At 39.5% G+C, this 14,457-nt stretch overlaps 1 protein-coding gene across 1 annotated transcript in view; it reads left to right on the top strand.

The window, feature by feature from the left end:
• MRTFA (myocardin related transcription factor A) overlaps window positions 1-14,457 on the top strand; it is a 199,854-nt gene that overhangs the window by 36,216 nt on the left and 149,181 nt on the right. The gene's annotated exons all lie outside the window — the stretch shown is intronic.

Raw genomic sequence — 14,457 nt, 5'->3', positions numbered from 1 at the left:
GAAGTCACCAGTCACTATTTTGTCCATATGCCAAATCAGTGAATACTTCTTTCTCTACATTAATTGGTTCATCAGGTATTTATTGAGCACCTTCGGTGTGCCAGGCATTGCTAGGGGCAGGACTCCTCTGAGGCATTTGGCACTGTTTAGGATTTTATTTTCTTAAGGCTGTCTGTCCGCAGAAGATCGTATTCTTCCCTCCTTCCTCTTTGGCTGCTGCTTCTCAGCATCTTTGGTAAGCTTCTTGTTCCCTGCTTAGCTCTCCGTTGTTGATACCCCCTAGGTCTCTCTAGTCTTGGTTGTAGACTTTAGCTCTCATCACTGTCTACATTCTTTGAGGATCTCTGCATCAAAACCTCTGGTTTCAGTCACTGCTTATTTGCTGTTGATTTCTAAGTAATTCCTTCACCCCAGACCTCTAACAAGTGCTAGACCTATTGATCCAGCTGCCTTCTGGGCATCTCCATATGGGTGTTCGTTCCATAGGTGCCTTAAACTTAACATGTCCAAACTTATCTACCTCTCCCCACCTCCACCACCTCCTGCACCTGTTTATCTCCTGTATCTGTGAATGCAAGATAAATCATTTCTTCATTCATATTACTTGTGTTAGAGACCTGGGAAATAAATTAGACCCCTCCTGTTACCACCTCACTTTAGGCCTATTTTGTTTTTAAAAAAACAGCTTTACTGGGATATAATTCAGATACCATACAAGCCGCCCAAATAAAATATACAATTTTGTAGTTTTAGTATATTGTAGTTGTACAACCATCACCACAGTTTTAGAACATTTTCATCATCCCTCGAAGAAACCCCATAGATATTAGCAGTCATTCCCTATTCCCTCCCTCCTCTCGGCCTCTCCCTTCTCCCCCAGCTGTAATATAACCCCTAACCTACTCTGTAATTCGATAGATTGCCCATTCTGGACAGTTCATATAAATGCAGTCATAAAATGTGTGCTATTTTGTTACTGGCTTCTTTCACTTAGCATAATGTTTTCAGGGGTCATCTGTATTGTAGCATATAGCAGTACTTCATTCCTTTTTATGAATGAATAATATTCCATTGTATGGATATACTACGTTTTAAAAATAAGTGTATTAGTTGATGGACATTTGGGTTGTTTGTACTCGTCGGCTATTATGACTAATGCTGCTATGGCCATTTGTGCACAAGTTTTTGTGTGAATGCATGTTTTCATATTTCTTGGCTGTATACTTACAGGTTGAGGCCTATATTTTTTTATCCCTCTGTATTATTGCAGTAGAATTCTAACCAGTCTCCCTGCCTCTTGACTTGCCACCTCTTTAATTTGCCCTCCACTTTACTATCCAAGTGATCTTCCTGACATGGAGATTTAAGCACATCACTTCTCTACGTCTGTGTCTTGTGTGGCTGTGCGTTGCTTTCAGGATAAAGTTCAAACTCAGCCTAACACACAGGCCATTTTATGATCTGGCTCCTGCCTTCCTTTTTTTTCTTGCCATACTTTTCATTCTTGTTAGCCTAACCTCAACTGATGTTAGGCTAACATTAAGATTTTAAGATTTTTCCCATTAAGATTTTCCCATTAAGATTTTAAAGCTTCTAGAATGGTTAATCACTCTCTTTCCATGGGAAATGACTGCTTATTCTTCAGAAGTCAGCTCTGGTCCCATTTGTGGTAAACTTTTTATTATCTTTTATTTTATTAAACACCCTTTCTCTCTGCTCTTATAGTACCTTTACTGTAAGTGCATACTTTTACATAATGCTTATCACACTGTTCTCTGGACATTGAATCTTTTTTTTAAATTATGCAAATATAGCATTGGATTTATGCTTTTTAAAAATATTTTACTTTTTAAAATTAATTAATTTTATTTATTTATTTTTGGCTGTGTTGGGTCTTTGTTGCTGCACGCGCCCTTTCTCTAGTTGCGGCGAGTGGGGGCTACTCTTCGTTGCAGTGCACGGGCTTCTCATTGCGGTGGTTTCTCTTGTTGCGGAGCACGTGCTGTAGGCGCGCGGGCTTCAGTAGTTGTGGCACGAGGGCACAGTAGTTGTGGCTCGCGGGCTTAGTTGCTCTGCAGTATGTGGGATCTTCCCGGACCAGGGCTTGAACCCACGTCCCCTGCATTGGCAAGCGGAATCTTAACCACTGCACCGCCAGGGAAGTCCTGTGGATTTATTCTTTACAGAAATTTATTTTTCTTTTCCATTACGGTTTATTACAGGATATTGAATATAGTTCATTGTGCTATATAGTAGGACCTTGTTTATTTTATGTATAGTAGTTTGTATCTGCTAATCCTAAACTCTTTAATTTATCCCTCCCCCACCTCCTTTCCCCTTTGGTAGCCACAAGTTTGTTTTCTGTGTCTGTGAGTCTGTTTCTGTTTCGTAAATAAGTTCATTCGTGTCATATTTTATTTTTTTTATTTTTGTGGTACGCGGGCCTCTCACCGCTGTGGCCTCTCCCGTTGCGGAGCACAGGCTCCTGACGCACAGGCTCAGCGGCCATGGCTCACGGGCCCAGCCGCTCCGCGGCATGTGGGATCCTCCCAGAATGGGGCACGAACCCGCGTCCCCTGCATCGGCAGGCGGACTCTCAACCACTGCGCCACCAGGGAAGCCCCGTGTCATATTTTAGATTCCACATATAAGTGAATACCACGTATGGTATTTGTCTTTCTCTTTCTGACTTACTTCGGTTAGTATGATAATCTTTAGGTTCACTTCAGTTAGTATGATAATCTCTAGGTTCATCCATGTTGCTGCAAATGGCATTATTTCATTATTTTTTATGGACGAGTTGTATTCCATTGTGTATATATACCACATCTTATTTATCCATTCATCATTCGATGGACATTTAGGTTGCTTCCATGTCTTGGCTATTGTAAATAGTGCTGCTGTGAATGTTGAGGTGCATGTATCTTTTCGAATTAGAGTTTTCTCTGGATATATGCTCAGGAGTGGGATTGCTGGATCAATGGGTAACTCTATTTTTAGTTTTGTAAGGAATCTTCATACTGTTTTCCATAGTGGCTGCACCAGTTTACATTCCCACCAAGAGTGTAGGAGGGTTCCCTTTTCTCTGCACCCTCTCCACCATTTGTCATTTGTAGACTTTTTAATGATGGTCATTTTGGCCGGTGTGAGGTGGTACCTCATTGTAGTTTTGATTTGCACGTCTCTCATAATTAGCGATGTTGAGCATCTTTTCATATGCCTGTTTGCCATCTGTATGTCTTCTTTGGAGAAATGTCTTTTCAGATCTTCTGCCCTTTTTTTGATTGGGTGGTTTGTTTTTTTGTTATTGAGTTGTATGAGCTGTTTGTATATTTTGGAAATTAAGCCCTGGTTGGTAGCATCATTTGCAAATATTTCCTCCCAGTCTGTAGGTCGTCTTTTCACTTTATTTATGGTTTACTTTGCTGTGCAAAAGCTTGTAAGTTTGATTAGGTCCGATTTGTTTATTTCTGCTTTTATTTCTGTTTTTTTTTTTTGTGGTACGCGGGCCTCTCACTGTTGTGGCCTCTCCCGTTGCGGAGCACAGGCTCCGGACGCGCAGGCTCAGCGGCCATGGCTCACGGGCCTAGCCGCTCCGCGGCATGTGGGATCTTCCCGGACCGGGGCACGAACCCGTGTCCCCTGCATCGCAAGCGGACTCTCAACCACTGGGCCACCAGGGAAGCCCTCTGCTTTTATTTCTGTTGCCTTGGGAGACTGACCTAAGAAAATATTAGTAAGGTTTATATCAGAGAATGTTTTGCCTCTGTTCTCTTCTAGGGGTTTTATGATGTCATGTCTTATATTTAAGTTTTTAAGCTATTTTGAGTTTATTTTTGTGTATGGTGTAAGGGTGTGTTCCAACTTCAGTGATTTACATGCCCTCGGACATTGATTCTTCTGTTTGTTTCCCCAGGTAGACCGCAAATGTCTGAGGGAAGGAACCATATCTTCTTTGACTTGGTGTCTCCAGTGCCTAATAAAAACAAAAAAAAACTAGCTAGTATCTGCTGGGTTGTTTAATATATGACAGGCAGTACTCTAGCAGTTTACATATATTTTGTCATTTAATCTTCAAAACAGCCCTGGGCTTCCCTGGTGGCACAGTGGTTGAGAGTCCGGCTGCTGATGCAGGGGCCACGGGTTTGTGCCCGGTCTGGGAAGATCCCACATGCCGTGGAGCGGCAAGCCTGTGCTCCGCAGTGGGAGAGGCCACAACAGTGAGAGGCCCGCGTACCGCAAAAAAAAAACACAACATAAAACAGCCCTTTGAAGTAAGTACTGTTATTATCTTCCCTTTAAAAATGAGGATATCAAAGCACTAAGAGATTGAGTAATTTGCTAAAAGTTACACAAATAGCAAATAGTGGAGCTGGGATTTGGTAGAGCTGGGATTCAAACCTGCGCACTCTGATTCCAGAATCTGTGCTCTTATTTTTATTGTGTTGCTGCCATGGAGTCTGACACACACATATATTTAATAAATATTGGTGGGTGAGTGAACACTCACTGTTTCTGCATGCTGGGCCTTTACTTTAGAAATGGTTGTGTTGAGGTTCCTGCCAATACTATGTTTGTGCTTGGGATTATAAAGAAAGGAAGATGGGGTTTGAGTCGCAGTGGCCTGAATTCCTATCTTACTCCCTGACTTCTGCTTCTTGATTCGTTTCTCTTTCCTTTCTTCTTCCATAGAGAATGGTTCTGTTATTCTGTCTTAATTCTTTAGGTAATGTTTACATTAAGGTTCCTGAGCTTTGTGTCTTGAATTATTTTCCACCTCAACCTTTTATTTTGGTAAGAATAGTACAGTGATCGTCAAGAATAGTACATATTCACCAATTGTGAATGTTTTGCCACAGTTTTGTGTTCTCTCTCCTTCTCTCTACACACATGCACACATTTATATATTGTTGAAGCATTTAAGGATTACTTTACTCCTAAATATTTCAGCATTCATTTCTAAAGAATAAGGACATTTCTCTCATATAACCACGGTACAGTTGTCACACTCAGGAATGACAGTATTGATGTATTATCATTATCTAACATGTGGTCCACATTGTACATATTTCCTTAGTTGTTCTAATAATGTCCTTTATAGCTTACTTTAAAAACTTTGAAATCCAGAATTCAGTCAGGAAATACATTGCATTTCGGTGTCATGTCTTTTACCCTGAAATAGTTCCTTAGCCCTCTTTTAGGAAGGGAGAGATGTCTTTCATGACATTGACATTTTGGGAAACCGGTTATTTTGCAGAGTATCCCTCAGTTTGAATTTATCTGCTTCCTCTTGAATAACTTCAGGGTAAATATTGTGCGCAGGATGTTTTGTCTTTCTTAGTGCTTCACATCAGGAGGCTCATGATGTTAGTTTCATTTTCAGTGATGTTAAATCTCACTTTTGGTTAAGTTTCTATGTGCCAGATTTATCCATTGTAAAGTTGCCTTTTCTCCTTTGTAAAATATAATCAGTTAGGGTAATAACAGTTATTTCCTTTTGATATCTTTTTCTTTTTATTAAATGTATTTATTTTATTTATTTATTTTTGGCTGTGTTGGGTCTTCGTTGCTGCACGCGGGCTTTCTGTAGTTGCGGTGAGCAGGGACTACTCTTCGTTGCGGTGCGTGGTATTCTCATTGCGGTGGCTTCTCTTGTTGCGTAGCACGGGCTCTAGGTGCACGGGCTTCAGTAGTTGTGGCTCGTGGGCTCTCGAGCGCAGGCTCAGTAGTTGTGGCTCACGGGCTTAGTTGCTCCACAGCATGTGGGATCTTCCCAGACCAGGGCTCAAACCTGTGTCCTCTGCATTGGCAGGCCGATTCTTAACCACTGCGCCTCCAGGGAAGCCCCTTTTGATATCTCTTGAAGTAATGAAGTACCATGTGGTTGTCAAAATAGAAATGCCTCTTAAGGAACAATTAAGCAGGCTAACAGTTTAAAAATTGAGTATTATGTGCAAGGCAGCACGTACAAAATGGAGTTCAGAGTTCATTTAATTTGAGCTTCTTTGTAATGTGAACTTTTAAGTGCAGAGTTTAAATATGATTGCTTAAGAGCCTTGGGATGAAAATTGAATTTTTCTTGGGTCACAGGAATTTTTGCTGATAACCTTTTCATAGTTAACTTTAGTGTATTAACATTTTTCATAGTTTTCAGATAAGTTCTTTCCTGCTCTTAAAAGTCCCCTCCTCCTGTGTTCTTATTTGTGCCTTGAAACAATATAACTCTTGGTGAGGGCTCTGGAGTTGATCTGGGTGTGACTCCTGGCTTAGCCACTTAGTCACTAGATGATCTCTTTTTTTTTTTTACAAACTTATTTATTTTATGTTATTTTATTTTTGGCTGCATTGGGTCTTCGTTGCTGCATGCAGGCTTTCTCTAGTTGTAGTGAGCGAGGGCTACTCTTTGTTGCGGTGCATGGGCTTCTCATTGCAGTGGCTTCTCTTGTCGTGGAGCATGGACTTTAGGCACGTGGGCTTCAGTAGTGTGGCACGTGGGCTCAGCAGTTGTGGCACGCGGGTTCTAGAGCTCAGGCTCAGTAGTTGTGGCGCACGGGCTTAGTTGCTCCACGGCATGTGGGATCTTCCCAGACCAGGGCTCTGACCTGTGTCCCCTGCATTGGCAGGTGGGTTCTTAACCACTGCGCCACCAGGAAAGTCCCTCAGTTTCTCCTCTTATAAGCTTGCTGCAGGTGTTAAATAAGCATTTGGCACTGTTTCTGGTCACATGTGTTTAGTAAGTGTTATATATTCTTCTCAGTCTGATAAGACTTGTTACATATTATTCATTGACTTTTCCCTTAAGTCTGTGCACTGCACATGTATATATAAACATGTAAATGTACCTGGAGACTTTGTTCAAGGAAATAATCTTAGACATTTTTTCTGTAATTCTCTCTGTCCCATCCTTTCTTCATGAAACTTGGGGGAAATGTAGATTCACTTTTAACGTAGAATCCATGTGTTAACCTTTTTTTTTCCCCCTCTTAAATGTCTACATTTGCTGTATCCCGCTTGGAAAATAGCAGCCAGGGACTGCCTAGTGCTAGGAAAAAGGTGGTAAATATTCTTTCTACTTCAGACTGCTTGATCTTAATGCTTCCTTGGAAATGGATAAATTCCAGGAACTGATAGCTGCCTGACCTTTCTGCCCTGAGTTGGAGGCCATAACTTATTATGTGGCAATCAGTTGAACTAAGGAGAATCATCTACATTTTTCAGTGGTTCTCAATCGGAGAGGTACCATATCTCCAGAGGGTATTTGGAAAAGTATGGAGGTGTTTTTGGTTGTTACAGTGACTGTTAGGGGAGGGAGGAGATATGCCACTCGCATTTGGTGGGCAGGGATCAAGATAACAGTCCAAAACAAAGAATTACCCACTCAAAATGGCAATATTGTTGCTGTTGAGAGACTCAGCTAATTGAACCTAAAGACTTGACGAATTGGTAGATAATGTTTTATTTTATCTCAGTTATTTAATAAAAGGTTATTGCTTAAGGCAGGAAATTTTATGAAAGAATCTTTCAGAGCTGTAGTATATAACCTCTGAATTCTTCAAGGAGAAGTAGGCATATTTTCTTATTTGGGAGAGTAAGATTTTTTCCTGAAAATTCTGAAAGCAGTGCCATTATGAATGTGCATTGGTGGTGTCTCATCCCTAAAATTAGGAGTACTTGAATGGTTAGAATGGTTTAGTGGTTAAAGAAAATAGGCATTATATTCCTTTAGTAATCTGTATATCTCCATGGTTAGTAGAAATAACATAATTTGTGCTTGGCATTCCAGTGATGCTTGAATATTGCCTGTGCTGTTTTTTCTTTCTTGCTTTTTAAAAATACCAAATGATGTATTTTTTTGGCAGATCAATGAGATTATATTAGGTATGTATTTGAACTTGTTGTAGCTTGTTTCATTTGAACCTAATGTAGAACTTTGACAAAAATTTTAGGGAAGGTAAGTGCTCTCAACTTCCTACGGAAAATTTCACAAATTTTTTTGGACTGTGACTCATAATTGGAGACATATTTTATATTAGAATCCAGTTATACAATAAGTACATAGATATCTGAAACAAAAGTTTCATGAAATAATACCCTTACTACATTCTGATAGTTTCTATTTTATTTAGTTCAAAATGCTGACCTTGGTCTATTAAATTGATTTCATGACCAGTGTATTACAAATTGCAATATGAAAAATACTGCTTTAGGGTATACATTCTTGCGATTCTAACCCAAGTTTTAAAATATATCCCAATTATGACTATATCTTTTCTTTAAAAAAACTTTTTAAAAATTATAATGGTAAGAACACTTAAAATGAGATGTACCCTCTTAACAGATTTTTTAAGTGTACAATACAATAATAATATCTATGTGCACAACGTTGTACAGCATATCTTTAGAACTTATTCATCTTGCACACAAAACTGAAATTTTATACCCGTTGATTAGCCTAGTCCTCTTTAACCTTCCCCCCTAGTCCCTGGTAACCACCATTCTTTTCTATGAGTTTGACGATCTTGATACCTCATATGAGTGGAATCATGTGCTATTTGTGCTTCTGTGACTGGCTTATTTCACCTCGCATAATGTCTTCGAGGTTCATCTGTATTGTTGCATATTATAGGGTTTCCTTCTTTTTTAAGGTTGAATAATATCCCATTGTGTGTGTGTGTGTGTGTGTGTGTATATATATATATATATATATATCACCTTTTAATTTATTTAATAATTAATTATTTTGGCCATGCTGTGCAGCACGTGGGATCCTAGTTTCCCGACCAGCCTTGCGCTGGAATCGCAGAGTCTTAACCACTGGACCACCGGGAAAGTCCCTGTATCACCTTTTTAAAGTTCATTAATCCATTAGGTTGTTTCCACATCTTGGCTGTTGTGAATAGTGGTGCATTGAACATGTCTAATATCTCTTTGAAATCCCAACTTCAGTTATTTTGGAAAATATCCAGAAGTGGGATTGCTGTATCATATGGTAGTTCTATTTTTAATTTTTTTCGAGGAACCTACATGCCGTTTTCCATAATGGCTGTACCGTTGCATTCCCACCAACAGTGTATAAGGGTTCCAGTTTCTCCACATCCTCTCCAACACTTGTCTTTTTTTTTTTTTTTTTAATAATAGCCATCCTGACAGTATGTGGTGATAGCTTATTGTGGTTTTAGTTTGCGTTTTCCTGATGATTGGTTGATATTGAGCATTTTTTCATATACTGTTGACCATTTGTATGTCTTCTTTAGAGAAATGTCTATTCAAGTCCTTTGCCCATGTTAAGTTGGGTTATTGGTTTTTTTGCTATTGAATTGTAAGAATTCCTTATGTATTTAGGAAATTAACCCCCTATCAGATATTTGCAACCCCCTATGCAAATATTTTTCTCTCATTCTGTAGGTTTCCTTTTTCCCCTGTTGATTGTTTGCTGTGCAGAAGTTTTTTAGTCTAGTATACAGTCATCCCTCAGTATCTGTGGGGAATTTGTTCCAGGTGCCCAACAGATACCAAAATCCACAGTGCTCAAGTATCTTATATAAAATGGTATAACATTTGCATATAACCTACACACATTCTCCCGTATACTTTAAATCATCTCTAGATTACTTATATTACCTAATGCAATATAAATGCTATCTAAATAGTTGCTTGCATGGCAAATTCAAGTTTTGCTTTTGGGAACTTTCTGGGATTTTTTTTCCTGAATTTTTTCCATCCACAGTTGGTTGAATCTGAGGATGCAGAGCCCACAGATACAAAGGGCTGAATGTAGTCCCATTTGTCTATTTTTGCTTTTGTTGCCTGTGCTTTTTTTTTTTAAATAAATTTATTTATTTTTATTTTTGACTGTGTTTGGTCTTCGTTGCTGCGTGCGGGCTTTCTCTAGTTGCAGCGAGAGGGGGCTACTCTTCGTTGCAGTGTGCAGTCATGTTATTGTGGTGGCCTCTCTTGTTGTGGAGCACAGGCTCTACATGCGCGGGCTTCAGAAGTTGTGGCACACGGGCTCAGTAGTTGTGGCTCTCAGGCTCTAGAGCGCAGGCTCAGTAGTTGTGGTGCATGGGCTTAGTTGCTCCGCGACATGTGGGATCTTCCTGGATCAGGGCTCGAACCTATGTCCCCTGCATTGGCAGGCAGATTCTTAACCACTGCGCCACCAGGGAAGTCCCCAGTGGATTTATTTTTCAGCTCTCTATTCTATTCCACTCATCTATTTGCCTGCCTTTGTGCCACTACCATATACTGTTTTAATCACTGTAGCTTTATAATATATTTTGAAATCAGGAAGTGTGATACCTCCAGCTTTATTCTTTTTCAAGATTGTTTTGGCTATTTGGTGTCTTTTGTGGTTCAGTATGAAGTTTAGAATTGTTTTTTCTCTTTCTATAAAAAATACCATTGGGATTTAGATAGGGATTGCATTGAATCTGTTATCTCTTTGGGTAGTGTGGACATTTAAACAGTATTAAGTCTTCCAGTCCATGAACATGAGACATCTTTCCATTTGTTTGTATCTTTAATTTCTTTTGTCAGTGTTTTATTGTTTTCAGTGTACAAGTCTTTCACTTGCTTAGTTAAATTTGTTTCTTACTGTTTTATTCTTTCTGATGCTATATTGTAAATGGGATTCTTTCCTTAACTTCCTTTTTAGATAGTTTATTAGTGTATGTTGATTTTTGTATCCTGCAACTTTACTGAATTTGTTAGTTCTAATAGTTTGGGGTTTTTTTGTGGAGTCTTCAGGGTTTTCTATATATAAAAATATGTCTGTAAACAGGAACAGTTTTACTTCTTCCTTTCTGATTTGGATGCCTTTTATTTATTTATTTTTCCTTGCCTAAGTGCTTTGGCTGAGACTTCTGGTACTCTTTTAATTAGAAATGGTGAGAGTGGGCATCCTTGCCTTGTTCCTGATCTTAGTGTCCAGTTTCAGTGTTTCACTGTTGAGTATGATGTTAGCTATGGGGTTTTTCTATATGGCTTTTGTTATGTTGAGGTAATTTCCATTTATTCCTAGTTTGTTGAGCTTTTTTTTTTTTTGCGGTATGCGGGCCTCTCACTGCTGTGGCCTCTCCTGTTGCGGAGCACAGGCTCTGGATGCGCAGGCTCAGTGGCCATGGCTCACGGGCCCAGCCGCTCTGCAGCATGTGGGATCTTCCCGGACCGGGGCATGAACCCGTGTCCCCTGCATCGGCAGGCGGATCCTCAACCACTGCGCCACCGGGGAAGCCCTGTTGAGCTTTTAATTTAATCATGAAAGAGTGTTGGATTTTATCAAATGCTTTTTCTTCATCTATTGAGATGATCATGTGATTTTTATTCTTCATTATGTTAACACAGTGTATCATATTAATTGATTTGTGTATGTTGAACCATCCTTGCATCCCAGAAATAACCAAATCTGACTATTTGACTATCTGCTCCACTACTGCTCTTGTCTAAGCCACCTTCATTTCTCTCTTAGACTTCTCCAGTAGCCTCCTAATTGCAATCCCTGTTTCCTCTCATGTTCTACCCCCATCCAGCTCTGTTCTCCTTTCCACTGAATGATGATTTTATTTTTTTTAATTTTTTTTTTTTGGGGGGGGTGATCTTAGTTCCCCAGTCAGGGCTTGAACCCAGTCCCTCGGCAGTGAAAGTGCGGAGTCCTAATAACCACTGGACTGCCAGGGAATTCCCTGAATGATGATTTTAAAATGTTATTCCGGTCACAGTATCCCACTGACTATTGCTTTTTGTTATAAATCTAGCCTATATGTTTTTTTAAAGGCTTATATAGTTTAATAAAAATTTAAAAATTAAAAGTTAAGGTAATCACCGATTTCATACATCTAGAACAAGTTATCTCATGGAGCCCTCTTGCTCAGTAGCGTTGAGGCTTAAACAGAATCTTCTCATCCCTGTTTGCTCATTTGCTGTTCTCACAGTCCTGCTGTATTCAGTTTAATTCCAGTGTATCACTTGGCCCCTTTTTGTATCTACTCTTCCTTTCAGATTGGCAGAGATGGTAGCTACTCTTCATTTTGTTGTAACTCCTTTTGGAGAGGGAGTGGTAAGCCAATATGAGAGCAGATTTCGCATTTTATTTTATTTTATTTTTTTTTTTTTTTGCGGTACGCCGGCCTCTCACTGTTGTGGCCTCTCCTGTTGCGGAGCACAGGCTCCGGACGCACAGGCTCAGCGGCCATGGCTCACGGGCCCAGCCGCTCCGCGGCATGTGGGATCTTCCTGGACCGGGGCGTGAACCCTTGTTCCCTACATCAGCAGGCGGACTCCCAACCACTGCGCCACCAGGGAAGCCCGAGATTTCGCATTTTAAAAGACAGGATAGCGTGCTGAATCAAATATCCCAGAATCCTCCATACCTGTTTCATCATTTGTTTACAGAAAATGAATATGGTAGTGTGGAAATGCTGAGTTGGGAGTCAGCAGGTTGGGGTTCTCCTCCTGGCTTTGCCACTAATTCATTTGGTAACATTGAGCAGATTGCTTATAACTCTTCTGAGCTTTAGTTACTTCATCATCTGAAATCATTGAATACTGTAGATTTCTTCAAACCCTAAAATTCACCAATTCTACCACTGTTTGACAAGGTTTTGAGACAAAGAATCTCTTTCTCTACTCAGCCATCCTGAATGTGAATGCCTAGAAGAAGGAAAGTAAGTTTTAATTTATCACACTTGATGGGACTATTTCCAGAATTGTGGTTATAAAATAGTATAAACATATAAAATACAGCAGATAACAAATAATTATATATACTCCTGGGGGGTGAAAAATGTAGATAAGCAGTTCCTTCCTGTGCACTTTCTGTGAATTGCTCTGTAGTCACGATTGTATGATCTGCTTTAAAGAGTCTTTTGGGCTCTGCTTTACTATGTTTTCCTTGAGTCACAAGGCTCATTTCTTGCGCCATTCTCTTTGTATTATGTTTTGTGCCTGGAGTGTACGTAATTCAGCCAGAGGTACGTGATTCAGCCAGAGGTAAAGCTGGAGAATTCATTGCTTTGAGAGTGGGAAGCCCTCCACTTACATCCTGAGGCAGTTTTGCAGGAGAATTCAGCACCAGAAAAGATAAGGATACCAAAGTTATGACCGCGCGGTTTGCCACTGCTGTTACATAGGGAACTAAGGTTTCCTTATTACACCTTTTGTTTTTCATCAAACATTGTAGCTTTCTCTGAGATGCTAGTGAGCTGTCCTGTGACTATATTTGCTTTCAAGTTATCAGGAAGATTGGTGGACATCCATTAACGTCCTATGAAAATAGGTAAAACAAGATTCTGGTGTTTTAATGAGTAGAATTGTTTGGTGGCACTCAGAGTCTTCAGGCTCTTGCACAGCCCTATTTGTTAAAGGCTTTTTACCTCATTTGGTGAAAGAGATAGAACATGTGCCCTAAAATCTATTAGTTGCTTTAGTCCCGTGAGGCACTTACCATTGCAGTGCCTAATGAAGGGCACTGTACTGTGTTCAGCTCACCCCCATGTACTCATAGCCAGATTACCGTCAGCCTTTTTTCAAACAGAAAGAACAGTGATGTGCATGCTGTGTGTCTCTATAACACAATGAACTGAGTTTTGGGCAAATATAGTCTAAAAGGAACTTATGGTGTTCATATGTTGTTAGGTAGGTTTACCCTGATCTGTGAACAAATCGTGACTTTTTCTAAGGAAGTCAATGTTAGATTAGACTGCCTTGCATCACAGAGGGGGTGTGTGTGTGTGTGTGTGTGTGTGTGTAAGAGTTAAAAGCTTTATTCTGTGGCTAAATTAAAGGAAGTGACCTAGGGACATTTTTTAGACTATGAATAAGAGTAAATTGATGAATTTCTCTATAGAAAGTAATTAGTGGTTGCTGGGTGCGGGAGGAGGGGGAAATAGTGACTACTAACAGGTGTGAAGTTTCTTTTTAGGGTGATGAAAATGTTCTGGAATTAGATAGTGGTGATGGATGCACAGCTTTGTGAATATACCAAAGACCACTGATTGTCCACTTTAAAAGGGTGAATTTTATGGTATGTGAATTATATCCCAGTAATGCTGTTCTATTATTTTTTTTTTTAAAGGACTAAATTATCTGTTTATGGGTAAGATATCTCTCTTTTTTTGCTGGATAGAGCTGTGTGAAATTCTAACACATGGGATGCTTTTATTAAAGATAGCATATATCATCCTTTTTCTAAAGGCTATGCCAACTTGAAAATCCTAATTATAAAGAAAAATTCTGTTTTCTTGAAAGATTGAATGTGAAATTTAAAATTCTGTAGTATATGACTATGGGTGAACATGGGAAAGGAGTAAGTTGTGTATTTCATATATGTATGATCTAGAAATAGAAACATTACAAAAGAGAAAGCACATTTGTCTAATAAAGCTATAAAAATTGGCTCATTCTCAAATAATGAGATACTATTTCACACACTTCGATTGTGCAGATGTATCTAAAGTTTAA

This window comes from Delphinus delphis, chromosome 11 (genome assembly GCF_949987515.2).
Source record: "Delphinus delphis chromosome 11, mDelDel1.2, whole genome shotgun sequence".
Taxonomy (NCBI): Eukaryota; Metazoa; Chordata; class Mammalia; order Artiodactyla; family Delphinidae; genus Delphinus; species Delphinus delphis.
This window is presented reverse-complemented; position numbering and strand designations above follow the sequence as displayed.